This window comes from Papio anubis, chromosome 6 (assembly GCF_008728515.1).
Source record: "Papio anubis isolate 15944 chromosome 6, Panubis1.0, whole genome shotgun sequence".
Classification (NCBI taxonomy): domain Eukaryota; kingdom Metazoa; phylum Chordata; class Mammalia; order Primates; family Cercopithecidae; genus Papio; species Papio anubis.
The window spans coordinates 61,291,423-61,307,054 of NC_044981.1; positions in this window are offsets into that span (position 1 = coordinate 61,291,423).

The window sequence follows — 15,632 nt, forward strand, 5'->3', positions numbered from 1 at the left end:
GACCCACTGACCCTGCTAACAAGAGCCATTTTTATTTTTATTATAGGTACCTTTTATATTTAATAGATGTTGCTATAGTTTATCTGCAAATGTATTGAAAGTGCTTAGATATCAAATTTAACATAGCTATCTTTATGTTCATTGTCATTTGGATCAAGAAAAACAGCAAGGGTATTGCTTAGATTTTTAAAACAGGAGATTTTGAAAGAATCTAAACATATTTTCACATACTGTTTCTGTTTTGTTTGCTTTCATAATTACCAGGAGTTACATTTTAGTTGAAATATTACAAAGAAATAAAGAAAGCAGCTTGCAAGCCAAATGTTTCCACAGAGAATAGAAATTCAATTATTTTTTGAAAAAGAAAACTATCGTGAACATACTAACCAATTTACAGGCATAAACAACTGAAAAAGTGAGCTGAAAGTGGACATTGGTACTATCAGGACATAACACTGAGTTACATGTTATTTGCTCTTTTCTCAAAAGAGAAAAACATAGTATTTTTAAAAGATTGGAATTAAAGATTTTCTGTTACTTTAACAGCACAGCAGGAAATGCTGTAAGAAATCTGAGGTTACAATTGATCCTACACCACATATAGGGGATATCGGAGTGGTTTTCCTACCAGGTATACTACAAGTCAGCCACAGATTCTCTTTCAATATGCCTGAGCATAACTTCACTGCCTCCTGGGTAATACACGAAAATATGACCTAATCAGTTTGAATGCGCTGAAATAATTTTAGGTGAATTATTAGCCCCTTTTTCTCATATCTGTAGTCAGAAATATGAAGGTTGTAGATTTTGCAATGAATTAGCTTTTTCTGTTTGTCTCAACTGAGTCTTGCTTTATGACAGAAATCAGAATCATCCACAATGTTTATGTCCCTCGACACATTCTAACCATTCTACCCAAGAATATTACATGTGTTGGTATATGAATAGAGGAAGAGGAATATAAATGACATATGTGAAGAGAATAAGACAAAAAGAAAGAAAAGAGAGAAGTTGAATGTTAGAAATAAAAATCCAAAGGAGGCTCTAAAGGTATGTCCCTCATATCAATAATAAATAACTAATATTAAAATAATTAAATGAAAATTTAGTATACTCTCAATTGATTCAGAAACCAATGCATTGATTTTTACTTCTCTCTATAATGTGTTTATATATTAACTAATAATTTGATTACTTCTTTCATTCACATCTACTCAATTATTATCCATAAAATTCCTAAGATTTGCATTTGGTAATTTTATGGGATAAAGAAGTAACTTTGGTATGATGAAGAATTAGAAAAACAAGCAAAAGATGAAAATGTAATTAGAAACAATCTGCAGTCTGAAAGAGAATAATCTTAACATAGTGTTCTGAAAAGTTAGAGTTGCCAAAGTCAAAGAGAAGTTTAAAGAGTTTTAAAGTTTTATCCTGATCTAAAAATGTACTAAAAATTATTCACAATTTTACTTCAATTACCAGAATTATTTCTAAAGCAGAAATGATCCTAATATCCTGGAAACTTACAGCAAATCAAAACCTGTTGACTGAAAAAACATGCCATTATCAATTCTATGGAAAACAGGGTATGACATCAAAACTGACTCTTAGAGAACAAACTGTGGCCAGATTTTATAAGCTCCAATATTATATTGCTCACTTGGTGTTAGCAGTGGTCTTGGTTATTTTATTATTATTATTATTTTTATTTTTTTGAGAAGAAGTCTTGCTCTGTTGCCCAGACGAGTGCAGTGGTATGATCTCGGCTCACTGCAACCTCTGCCTCCCAGGTTCAAGTGATTCTCCTGCCTTAGTCTCCTGAGTAGCTGGGACTACAGGCGCGTGCCGCACCACGCACGGCTAGTTTTTTGTATTTTTTTTTAGTAGAGACAGGGTTTCACCGTGTTAACCAGGACAGTCTCAATCTCCTGACCTTGTGATCTGCCTGCCCCGGCCTCCCAAAGTGCTGGGATTACAGGCGTGATCCACTACGCCTAGCCAGAAGTGGTCTTGATTAACATAGTTACAGATAAAGCATACTGGTCAATATGATCAGGTTGTCTTATAATCTCTCACAAGTGATCTACAATCCATTATTGTCATTTGAATCATTTTTTATGTCAGTTTTTTCTTCTATTAAATATATGAAAAATAGAAAAGTAATTAACACTTAGTAGAAACAACACAAAGAAATGCAACAACAGGAACTACGTGTAAACTAAAGATTGTTTAAAGTCTTTTACAAAAATTCAGAGAATAAAATGAGTGATAAATTTAAGTGTTTTAATCTCACCTGAAAGCTCACTCTAATTGACCTTTAAATAAGCCTTTGAGCATTAATATATTTTAAGTTGTATTCATCACCATATTTATATAATCAAACCAAAGAAAATAAATCAAAATAAATATTGCTGATTCTGAAATTTTTAGATTTCCTTCCAAAAATCAAATAAGTTTTTCTGTTTGGAATGTATTTTGCTAGCACCATAATAAATATGTTTAAACAATGTTTATAGGATATATTTTAATCTCAACTTATCAATTATAACACAATAATAAATAACCATCTGATAAAATAGATTATTTGAAAGTTTTGTAATAGTTAAATATATTTAAGTCTATTTAGACTCAAGATTGGCAAAACTAAATGAAACCGAGACAAATGAGAACAAGAAAAGGCTACTTATTCAGACCTTGCTATAGCAGGGAAATCAGCTACCACCACTTGATTTTGGTATATAGCAGAATAAAGAAAGAGCCTCAGGTATGCCCTGATGGGAAGCTGTTGACATAGACGAGTTGCAGGCAGGCTAGCAGAAGTGGGGCATCCCTGTAATTGGGTTTCTCTGGTTAGTCCTGTTTTAAATAAGAGCAAATATTAGGGAAGCTGACAAGTACTAAGAGCTTATTGTTACAAGGGTTATTGTTTGTCTTCCTAAATTGGTTGTCTGAGATAATCGTCTGGCTTCCTGGACTAGTTACTATAGACAGTAGGATAGCTTTTGCAGGTGGTTTCTGGAGATAGGATGTTGGCTTCCTGGGTTAATTGCTGCAGGTCGTGGGTGTGGATTCTATTTTTATATATAGTCTTACCCTTATCCATTTACATATTCAGTCACATCTTAAATATTTATGTGCACCTAACTTTCATTGAAATACACTTTTTTACAGAAAGAAGAAGCATTAGACTATGTGAAATTTCTATCATTTGAAAAAAATTCCAAATATAATTATAAGCATTAAAAGTTTTCCTTGAGTCTCATTTCAATTAGTATTTAATTTTGTTATGAGCAATATTCAGAAAATCTAACTTCAAGATTAATTTTCACAAAGTTCATATAGGCTTTGAAAGAGTTAAAGAGATGTCTTCATTCTTAATAAAAACTTAATATATAGCACTATAATTTATTGAAAAAATAGATTAATGAAACAGACAAGATTTAAGCATTTTTAAAATAATTTGATTAACTTACATGTTTTCAAAGTTTGTCTAAATCATTGCAGACATTAGAAATTTATTCATATTCCTTATTCATTCTCTCAGTCATTTCATACATAGTAATAAACACATAGATTCTGAGCAGTTACAAAGTGTTAGGCACTTAACTAAATACCACTGTAGAGTGAGAGACAGTATGCAGAACAGTAAAGACCTTGGATCCTGGAACCAGACTGGAATGATTTTGAAGAGACTGGGCAAGATTATTTAAATAATTTATTACTCAGTTTCAGCATCTATAAAATGAGGAAAGCTTATTTTGTTGTTTTGTTACTTATATAACATATACTAGATATTATGTCTAACATTTAGATAACTGCATAGTAAGATTAAACTTTATTCATTTTTTATTTAACTTTTATTTTAAGTTCAGAAGTACATGTGCAGGTTTCTTATACAGGTACATTTATGTCATGGTGTGCTTTTTTGCAAAGATTATTTCATCACTCAGGTATTAAGCCTAGTACCCACTTGATATTTTTCCTGTTCCTCTCCCTCTTCCAACACTCCACCCTCTGACAGGCCTCAGTGTGTGTCACTGCCCTCTTGTGTATCTGTGTGTTCTCATCATTTAGCTCCCCCTTATAAGTGAGAACATGCAATATTTGGTCTCCTACTCCTGCATTAGTTTGCTAAGGATAATGGCCTTGAGCTCCATCTGTGTCTCTGTAAAGGACATAATCTCTTTTGTATGGCTGAATAGTATTCCATGGTGTGTAAGGTTTAAGTATTTTTTCAGGATCCTGGAAATCTCATGGATGTTTTTAAGCAACAGTATGTTACAGAAACAAGATAGTTGACAAAGTCTGAAGAATATCAATCTCCTTTGTAAAATAGTTATAAAACAGACTGATGAAGATGAGCATATTTCATTCCAAATGAAACAGCTGAAATGTTAACTAGAAAAAAAATCCCAATGGAAGTAAAATAAAATAAAAAAGGAGATGAGGGATACATGTTAGAATGAATCAGTAAGACTTTCAATTCTCGTTAAGGGTGTATTTAAATATATTTGTGAATAAAAAACATTTTAATCTCAACGAACTGGAAGAAAATATATCAATATTTAGCTTTCAGAACAATTTTTAGTTGAAAATTTCTCTCAATTAATATTACATTTTCTATATGTAGATTGATCAGTATAAATATTTCTATATACATTTTACATTAATATATTAATGTGGTAATACATTAATAAAATTAATACATTAATTTTCAACTCATTAAATTTAACCAAAATATAGTTAAAATTGGAAAAAAAATTTTATTGACAATTTATAATGATCAGATTGAGTAATAATCATTGAAAAAAATTATATAGATATTAACTTTATTTTGTGAATGGCTTATTTTCTTAGCAGTTATTTTACTAATACTTTATGCATTTTGAAAATTTTTCTGCCATATTTAATGCTTTAAATTTATTTTCACTATGTGTATTTCTGTAAGTCGAGTTTCTAGAATTGCAACTTAACTGCAAATAATAAAATTATTGGAAGTTTTGTTTTTCTTTTAAAGCACATTTCATGTCCATGGTTCAATTTGTATAGAAAATGAGAGACAAATATAAAATAGAATAACATTGAATTTTCCAGTGTTAATTTTGAAATCATTTTATTGTCTGAAATGGCAATAATATTCACTTTCCTGGACTGTCTAACTATTTCCATTACATATATAATATAAAAGAGGAGTAAATATTTGAAAATAAAATATTTTTTCCTCTTACTAGATATCTATTGAAATTGAACTGTTTAATTTTAATTATAATTAAAATATATAATTAAATGATTTTCATTAATATTATAGAGTATAATATTACCATAAGTAATTTTCATAATATTGACTCAGCTGCTCTATTTAATGATAATATTGGAAAAGCTTACAATGAATAAAAATTACTTCTTTTATGGGGTTAAATTATACATAGAATCTGTAAAACTCCAACCATTGTCAAAAGCATTGGGTGCTAGATTTTAATAGACTCTTTATAAAAATTTTAGAGAGTTTGTCATCTCTAATGCTTTGTCACCAGTCCAGCTGCCTTCTAGACATCTCATAAAGAGATGTTTAAATGCAGAACTCATAAGGACTTCATGGTACACATTATAACAACTAAACTCACACTGATCCAGAAATAAAAAGAATTCAATGACTAATGCAACTTAAAAGCCCAAGGATAAAATTAACTTCAGCCCTAGTTGGATCCAGGAAATTAAATATATTATTATTTCGGTTTCTTCATCTCTGTGTTGGCTTTATTCTCAGGCAAGTTATTTTTATAATGGTGACCCCCCCATTAATGCTATGTTAATATCTTACCTCTGTACCTTGGAAAACAGAACTGTATTTTCTCAGTAGTTAAAAAAAAATCACTTAAACATATTGGGTCAGTTATCCATCCTTGAAGTAATCTCTATGATTCACGGGGTAGAAAATGTAATTGTCCAAGACTAGGTAATATGACCACCAGAAAGCTGCTCTGTGTGTAGCGGGTGGTGGATTGTCATCAAATCACGTGAAGTGACTGGGGCATCAGTGGCTTAGGTTAGCAAGATATTAATATGAACTATACATGAAAGGACAAAAACCTGACTGGAACGCAATTTTTGTAAAGGAGTAATTTATTTTATGTAAAGTATTTTTTTGCATTTTAAATTTAATAATGTCTTCAAACCTTTATGATGGTAAACCCATGCTAATATTTTATAATATATAAATTAAACACTTTAGGCTTTAATAAATAAATGAATAAATAGAAACAAAAATAAATATTGGCAATGTATTCGTATTTATATAGACAATATATATAGACAATATATTTATTGTCTGTATTTTAAAGGCAGATAAAAGTTTCAATAATTCTAGGATAAATACTATCAATATTATGTCATGGGAATTCAATGGTAGTGTATTACATTATACAAAGTTTTCTGTTTTTTACTCACAGACAAGAAAATAAGTTTTCTCACCACAATTCAATAGTGGGTATAATGTTCATCATGTCAAATTGGAATCTATTATGAACTAAAGAGAAATAACGAAAAGTTAATGCAATAAACAAAAACAACTAAGAATCATGACATTATTTTTCACAATTCAAAATAACTCCTTTTGCTTTGAAAAATGTTTTCTATGAATTTCAAGACAAAGATGAACATTTGTACATGTATGTGAGAAGTGAGTATGTTAATTACATTAATTTATAGTACTTTTTTCTGTAACTGGTTACTTAGAAAATACAAGAACTCTTTTAATATGGTTGAAAAGCAGACCTAAATCAGATAAATGATGAAATGGTATCTAGGCAGGACCAGTGATCCAATATAAACCAGAGGCAGGAAATTAGAAAAAGAAGGGCAGCTAAAAGAATCTTTTAAATTTAATATTTAAAGATTAGATAAATAGATATTTGTAATACTATAAGAGTGCAGAAAATAGTTACTATAAAACACTGTTATATTTTCTATGTCATAGTTCTGAAATTATTTTCTTCAAATGATGACTATATATTATATACACACATTTAATGTGATAATACAAGTTAAAACAATAAAATTTGTGATAAATTATTTTAAAGTAATCCAAGTTTCATACAAATGACTTATATTAATCGTGTATGCTCTGGCTCACTACTCACTACTTTCTTCATTAACTTGTGTGACCCCCTGTGTACAGATTATATACCATACTATGTAATGACTATTGTGGAGGCCATCACTACTGGTCATCAGGATTTTGGCTCTTCATTCTGGCCACACAGTGTCTTGAAGTTAGCTGTGAATATCTGATTTGTTTCATGGTCATTGCAATGTGAACAAAAGTAGTGTGTATCACTTGGGGGTGGAAGCTCTTGATACCTGATAAGTGATCCTTCATGCTCTCTTACCCAGCTGTGATGAATCCTGAAACCTTGTACTGCAATGCCAGCAGCTTCCATCACCCGTATTGACAACAATAAATTGACCTCTCCTTTAGGTCTGCACTGGACTTGTGGAATGAAGAGGTAATGAACCTTCATTGCTTTAAGCCATTGAGAATTTGGGATTGTTTGTTACAACAAGGAATTTTAATTTATTCTAATACAACTATGGATAGTTTATCTGGTAATTTTATTCTTAAATTTATTGGGTGATTAGCCTAGTTTTGCACAGAAACTTCAAAGATAGAGCTGAAGATATGTAAATAAATAATTGTATTATGGTTATTAAAGTAAGAGATATAAGAACACATTCTCAACATTCACAAAATTTGTAGTCTAGTGAGTGCTGGATTGCAATGAGAAGCACGAATCAGATGAGAGAGCGTACAAAAAAAAGTAATTATACTGGGAAGAAAATTTTATAAGGAACTTACCGTTTTTTGTTTTTTGTTTTTTGTTTTTTTTTGAGACGGAGTCTCGCTCTGTCGCCCAGGCTGGAGTGCAGTGGCCGGATCTCAGCTCACTGCAAGCTCCGCCTCCTGGGTTTACGCCATTCTCCTACCTCAGCCCCCCGAGTAGCTGGGACTACAGGCACCCGCCACCTCGCCCGGCTAGTTTTTTGTACTTTTTTTAGTAGAGATGGGGTTTCACAGTGTTAGCCAGGATGGTCTCGATCTCCTGACCTCGTGATCCACCCGTCTTGGCCTCCCAAAGTGCTGGGATTACCGTTTTAACTGGGACTTGAAGGACAAGGATACCAATACTAATAAATCCTAAGAGACTTTATTGTTATATAAATATAAAATATGAGCTCATGGTTCCCTTTCAACTATTTAAATTATGATTTTTTTGTATATATAACCTTATAAATTATGTTTGAAATTGCTATTTTTGCACTTTGAATAGTACTTAATAAAAACAAAAGTAGTACAGAAATTGCAGAATATATATTACGTTGCATTTGCCATTTATATGTATCAAAGAAGATAGAGACTCACATGTACATCAAGAGAAACACATTTCAAAACTTTAATATAATTCTTTTTTTTTTCAGTTTGTTCACCTCTAAGATTCCTAAGGAAAGCAATTTTTCCATTGCTGTGTGACTTTTTAAAATACTAGGGATTATTTAAAATATTGATTACTGAATAGCAGGGCAGATATATTGCAAAGTATTAAGTGATGTTTAGGAAAAGATTAATTTGTGATTTAGCATTCAAAGGTAATGTGGCATCAATATAATACACAGATCTTGAGATATTTCCATATGGAATTCAGTGATTCTGAATAGTTTGAGTAGGATTGAGTAATGATAAATTAATCTAATTTTAATTGATATTCATTTAAACATAATATGTTGGAGATCAGGTAAGTTTGTTCATGAGAGTGAATAGGGGTTTTGCATTTTTGGCTTAGTCAAAGTGGCATCTCGTCATGAAACAATATAAGTAACATTTATTTACTTTCACATTCAATATCATAAAGCTTGACCTTTTTTTGCTTATAATCATACCAGCTAGGAATGTAGCTGCCTCCAATAAAACTCATCATCAGGTCTTTCAATGGTTTTAAACAGTTGTACACAAATTCATTGATGCATGTACCTTCAAGATGTGAAATTTTGTTTTCATCCCTATGAGTATGGGCTGGACTTAGTGGCATGTGTTTGGTGCCTAGAATACAGTGAACATAATACAATTTCACTTCTGAAGTTAGATTTTTCCATCACTTTGACTTCCACCTTAAGTGTTCTCCAGCACACACTCAAATCATTAGCTGCCATGTGATAAAAATACTTGAATAATCTATGGAAAAACTTACATGGCAAAGAATTAAGGCTGTAACAACCATGTGAGTAAGTCTGGAATTACATATTCTAAGACCTTCTAACAACCATGTGAATGAGCTTATAAGCAGATCCTCCAGCCTGAATCAAGCCCTGCGATATTAATAAATTTAGCCCAGGACCACAGCTTGTCTATGGCTTTTTGAGATATCCTGAGCCACATATACCCAGCTAAGCCATTCCCAGATTCCTGAATCACATAGTCTGTGAAATACTAAGTCTTTGTTGTTTTAAACCACTAAATTTGAGATAATTTATCATGCAGCAATACATGCAATACATGACCAATACAGACATCACAGTGATTTAACTACCATATAAAACACACCTATGACTAAAATGAACTTTAGAAGATCCCTGGTTATGACCATTTTAGGATAGGTCCAACTGAACCCTGGTTCATTGTAGATGCTGTAGTCATCCCTGACAAAATTGTATTAAGGGGATTATGCTAGAAATTTCTTCTCCTTTGCTGCCTTCAAGCATAGCATATATATTTCTATTTGTTTTACACATTGTAATTTTAAATAAGCTTGTGTGTAAAAAGCTAGAGTTGAAAACTTTAATCTGTTCATTTTAAAGATGAGGAAAGAGGTATTCCAGAAAGTTTAAGTGGTTTACTTATTGTTATTACTTAATTATATTTAGGAGAACTGAATCCAAAATGCAGGTTCATTGCTTACCCAGAGTATGTTTGTTCAACATAAAACTGAAATTACCACATTTTCTTAAATGTTACGTATAAATGATCAAGTTGTGCTCTATCATTTGTCAACTTTAAACAGTAAGCACTAGATATTTTCAATAAGAAATTATTTTCTCACCGGGCGCGGTGGCTTAAGCCTGTAATCCCAGCACTTTGGGAGGCCGAGACGGGCGGATCACGAGGTCAGGAGATCGAGACCATCCTGACTAACACGGTGAAACCCCGTCTCTACTAAAAAATACAAAAAACTAGCCGGGCGAGGTGGCGGGCGCCTGTGGTCCCAGCTACTCGGGAGGCTGAGGCAGGAGAATGGTGTAAACCCAGGAGACGGAGTTTGCAGTGAGCTGAGATCCGGCCACTGCAGTCCAGCCTGGGAGACAGAGCGAGACTCCGTCTCAAAAAAAAAAAAAAAAAAAAAAAAAAGAAATTATTTTCTCTCATCATTTATGGGCTACTGTGATAAGAACAGCAAGGGATCTGTATTAGTCCAGTTGAGGTTTAATTGACTCACAGCTCTGCATGGCTGGAAAGGCCTCAGGAAACTTACAATTACAGCAGAAGGTAAAGGGGAAATAAGGCACATCTTACATGGTGGCAGAAGAGACAGCAAAAGAGAGAGAGAGAGAGAGAGAGAGAGAAAGAGAGAGAGGAGGAGAAGAAAAAGAACTGTCAAACACTTTTTTTTTTTTTTTTTGATTAGTCACCATAATAAATTGGAATTTATTACAGGGATGCAAGGGTGATTCAACATATTTAAATCAATAAATATGATGCATCACATCAACAGAATCAAGAACCAGCAATACATAATCACTTTAATAAATGCACAAAAATCATTTGATAAAATGCAACACCTTCTCATGATTAAAAGCTCTCAACCAATTAGGTGTAGTAAAGATCTATTGTAAAGATCTATGTAATACAGGCCCTATGTGGCAAACCCACAGCCAACATCCTGAATGGGCAAAAGTTGAAAGCTTTTCTTTGAAGTTCAGGAATAAGAAACTACTTTCAGTCAACATAATACTAGAAGTCCTAGACAGGGCAACCAAGCAAGAGAAAGAAACAAAGTGCATCCAAATGGGGAAGGAGGAAATTAAATTGTCCCTGTTTGCAGAATACATGATTTAATATATTCAAAACACTATAGATTCTACCAAAAAAACTATTAAAACTAGTAAGGCCGGGCGAAGTGGCTCACGCCTATAATCTCAGCACTGTGGGAGGCTAAGGCAGGCGGATCACAAAGTCAGGAGATCCAGACCATCCTGGCTAACACAGTGAAACCCTGTCTCTATAAAAATACAAAAAGTCAGCTGGACGTGGCGGCATTCGCCTGTAGTCCCAGCTGCTGGAGAGGCTGAGGCGTGAACTGTCAAAAACTTTTAAACCATCAGATCTCATGAGAACTCACTTCCTGTCATGGGAACAGTATGAGGGAAACTGTCCTCATGATTCAATCACCTCCCCACCAGGTCCCTCCCTTGCCACATGAGAATTGCAATTCAAGATGAGATTTGGGTACAGACATGGAGCCAAACCATGTTATTCCACCCCTGGCCCCAACCAAATCTCATGTCCTCTTACATTTCAAAACCAATCATGCCTTCCCAACTGGTACCTCAAACTCCTTAAGCATTAACTCAGAAGTTCACAATCCAAACTCTCATGTGAGACAAGGCAAGTCCCTTCCACCTAGGAGCCTGTAAAATCAAAAGCAAGTTAGTAACTTCCAAGATACAATGGGGGTATAGGCATTGGATAAATGTTCCCATTCCAAATGGGAGAATTTGGCCAATACAAAGGAGTTACTGGCTTGATGAAAGTCCAAAATCCAGGGGGCAGCAATTAAATCTTAAAGCTCCAAAATGATCTCCTTTGATTCCATGTCTCACACTTAGGCATGCTGATACAAGGGGTGAACTCCCAGGGACTTGGGCAGCTCTGCCCCTGTGGTTTTTCAGGGTACATACCCCATGACTGCTTTCACAGGCTGGCATTGAGTGTCTGCTGTCTTTCCAAGTGCACAGTGCAAGCTGTCAATGGATCTTCCTTTCTGGTGTATGGAGGATGGTGGCCATCTTTTCACAGCTCCACTAGGCACTGCCCCAATGGGCACTCATTGTCAGGGCTCCAACCACATATTTCCCCTCTGTATCGCCCTAGTAGAGTTTCTTCATGAGGGCTCTGCCCCTGCAGCAGACCTGCTTGGCTATTGAGGCCTTTCCATACATCCTCTGAAATCTAGGCAGAGGTTCCCAAAGATCACCTCTTGTCTTTTGCATGCCCACAGGCCCAACACCACTTGGAAGCTGCCAGTGCTTGGGGCTTGTACCCTCTGAAGCAATGACCTGAGATGTACTTTTGCCTGTTTTAGCCATGGCTGGAGCTGTAGCAGCAGGGATTCAGGGCACCATGTCCTGAGGCTGCACAGAGCAGCCAGGCCCTGGGCCTGACCCACAAAACCATTTTTTCCCTCTTAGGCCTCCAGGCCTGTGATGGGTGGGGATGCCACAGAGATCTTTCATATAACCTGGAGACATTTTTCCCATTATCTTAACATTCAGCTCCTCATTACTTATGCAGATTTCTGCATCTCAGTTGAATTTCTCCCTAGACTATGGTTTTTTCATTTCTACTGTATGGTCGGGCTGCAAATATTTCAAACTTTTATGCTCTGCTTTCCTTTTAAACAAAATTTCCAGCTTCAGATAACCTCTTTGTTTACACATATGGGACTACACTTTCAGAAAATGTCAGGTTACCTCTTGAACACTTTGCTGCTTAGAAATTTCTTCCAACTGATACCCTAAATAATCTCTCAAGTTCAAAGTTCCACAGATCTCTAGGGTGGGGTCAAAATGTCACCAGTTTATTTGCTAAAGTATAGCAATAGTGACTTTTTACTCTGGTTCCCAATAAGTTTCTCATCTCCATCTGAGACCACCTCAGCCTGGACTTCATGGTCAATATCATAGCAGCATGTTGGTCAAAACCATTCAACAAGTCTCTAGGAAGTTCTAAACTTTTCCACATATTCCTGTCTTATTCTGAACCCTCCAAACTATTCCAACCTCTGCCTGTTACCCAGTTCCAAAGTCGCTTCCACATATTCAGTTTATCCTTATAGCAGTACCCTACTCCTGGTACCAATTTCTGTATTAGTCTGTTTTCACACTGCTGCGAAGAACTGCCTGGCACTTGGTAATTTTTAAAGAAAATAAGTTTAATTGACTCAGAGTTCTGCATGGCTGGGATGGCCTCAAGAAACTTACAATAATGAGAGAAGGCAAAGGGGAAGTAAGGTTCATCTTACTTGGCAGCAGTATTGGGGGTGGGGAGATCTGCCAAACACTTTTAAACCATCCCATCTCATGAGAACTCACTCACTAGCATGAGAACAGCATAGGGGAAACCACTCCTACGATTCCATCACCTTCCACCAGGTTCCTCCCTTGATACATGGGGATTACAATTTGAGATGAGATTTAGAGAGGGGACACAGAACAAAACCATACCAGGATCTGAGTTCAAAATCCATGACTAATTACTTGCCCTTGAGTAAACGACTTAATCTCTTCTAACTTGTGTTGTTTTTAAAATAGGGAAAATAATATACATTTCTTGACATAGTGTTGGATACTTAATATAATTTCATTTATAATTGGATTAGCAATGTATATTTTGGTACTTTTCAAAGTATCAAGTATAAAAAACTGTTTATTTTTATTGTTTTAGGAAAGCAATTGAGTATTTTTATAGCCTTACATAACTTGCATATTGTTATTACAATTAATATTTTTATCTCACCAGTATGAAACTCAAAGAAAGATCATATCACTTTTTTAATGCTCATGTATTTATTCATTCAACAAATATTTTTGGAATATAAGCTAATAACCAGATTCAGTTCAAGGAGCTGAGGTGAGACTAGCAATGAACAAATACAAGTAGGTGGTTTGATTTTTTCCTTTCAAAGTTTTAAAATTCTGTTTACTTGTCTTATGGGCACTCTTGCCTGTTTCTCTCATGAAGTACTATACTATACTATACTATACTATACTATACTATACTATACTATACTTAGTGGGAGGAACAGGGAAGAGTGCCCATAGGACAAGGAAAGAACATCTGAAGTTAGGTCTAATAATTACCCCTAACATTTGTCATTTTAATGCTGTTGTTGCCATATGCTATTGCTGCCATAAATAGAAAGCTTTCACAAGTCCCTACTTTATTATTTATTCTAGTAATGACCAAGTTAGTGAGGTCAGCATATTTCCTCATGGGGAAGTGGGAAGAGGAGGAGGCCTTTCTCTTTACGGTAACATTTAAGCCTTGTGCCGTCATTAGATGATACTTTAAATAATGTCATATTTTATTTTTCAGCTTTTTATTTACATTTCTACAGCATGCTCAGTAATGTCAGGATAGCCAGAGGGAAAACTATGCTGAACTCATTCACATTCTGCCACCACAACTAACTTTACTTTAAAATAATTGGCTCAGGTATTGTGCCTAGGTCACCAGCAAAGTCATTACTTATTCTCATGATGAGTTTCTTTATTCATTCCGGTGCCCCTTCCGGAGAGCACACTTAATCTGAAACTATTTCAATCCGTCAGTCACTATCAGTATCAGTGAATATTGCTGAAAATAAAATTATCACAATGTTTGGTGATTTAAAACATCCATTTCGTTAGCCTATGATTCTGTTGGTCTAAAATTTAAACTGGCCTCAGCAGGGCTTCTTCATATGTATGTGTGAAGTCAACAGCATATTAGTAGGTTTTCTAACTCTTAAGATGACTGATGGCTCAGATGATGGAGGTGATTGAGCCATGTACCACTTATAATCCAGTAGGTTAGCGTTGGCTTCAATTTATGTGATTGTGTAGATTTCAAAAAGATGGAGAGGAAATAGTCATAGCTTTTGAGGCTTTGGCTTAGAACCAGCTCATTGTCACTTCCACATAATTTTATTGATCAAAGTGAATGAGAAGGTGATTCCAGAATTTTAATGCAAGGAGCTACAAAATCATATTGGAAAGTAGCATGCATGTGGAAAGAGAAATAAGTACAGCCATTGGTACAAGCAACACATGATAGCTCTTAGTTTGCTGTAATTAATCACATTACTGCTACATGCAAAATATACTCACCCACCCTAAGAACCCTGAAAGTCTTATGTAAGTGTGGTATCATGTTCAAAGTCCAAAATCTTGGTATTATTTCATGTTGAGATAAACTTCTAAAATGCAGCTCCTCTCTTAATTCATAAATCTGTGAATTCAAAATGCAAGCCATCTTCCCGCACATTCTCAACATGTAATGAGAAAGGGAGATGCTATCACAATCCCCCCTATTCAAAAGAAGGGAGAATGGAAGGTATACAGCAATCACTCCTCCAAAACAATTCTGAAAACCCACTAGATATACAGTTTGGCCCCCATATCCATGTGTTCTGCATTCATGAATTCAACAAACCAAGGATCAAAAATATTTAGAAAAAAATCCACAAAATTTCAAAAAAACAAAATTTACATTTGCCATTTGCCAAGTACTACATTGCCATTCAATGAATTAATATGTGTGCATTGTATTACGTATTATAAGTAATCTGGAGATGATTTGAAGTATGTGGGGGGATGTGGATCAT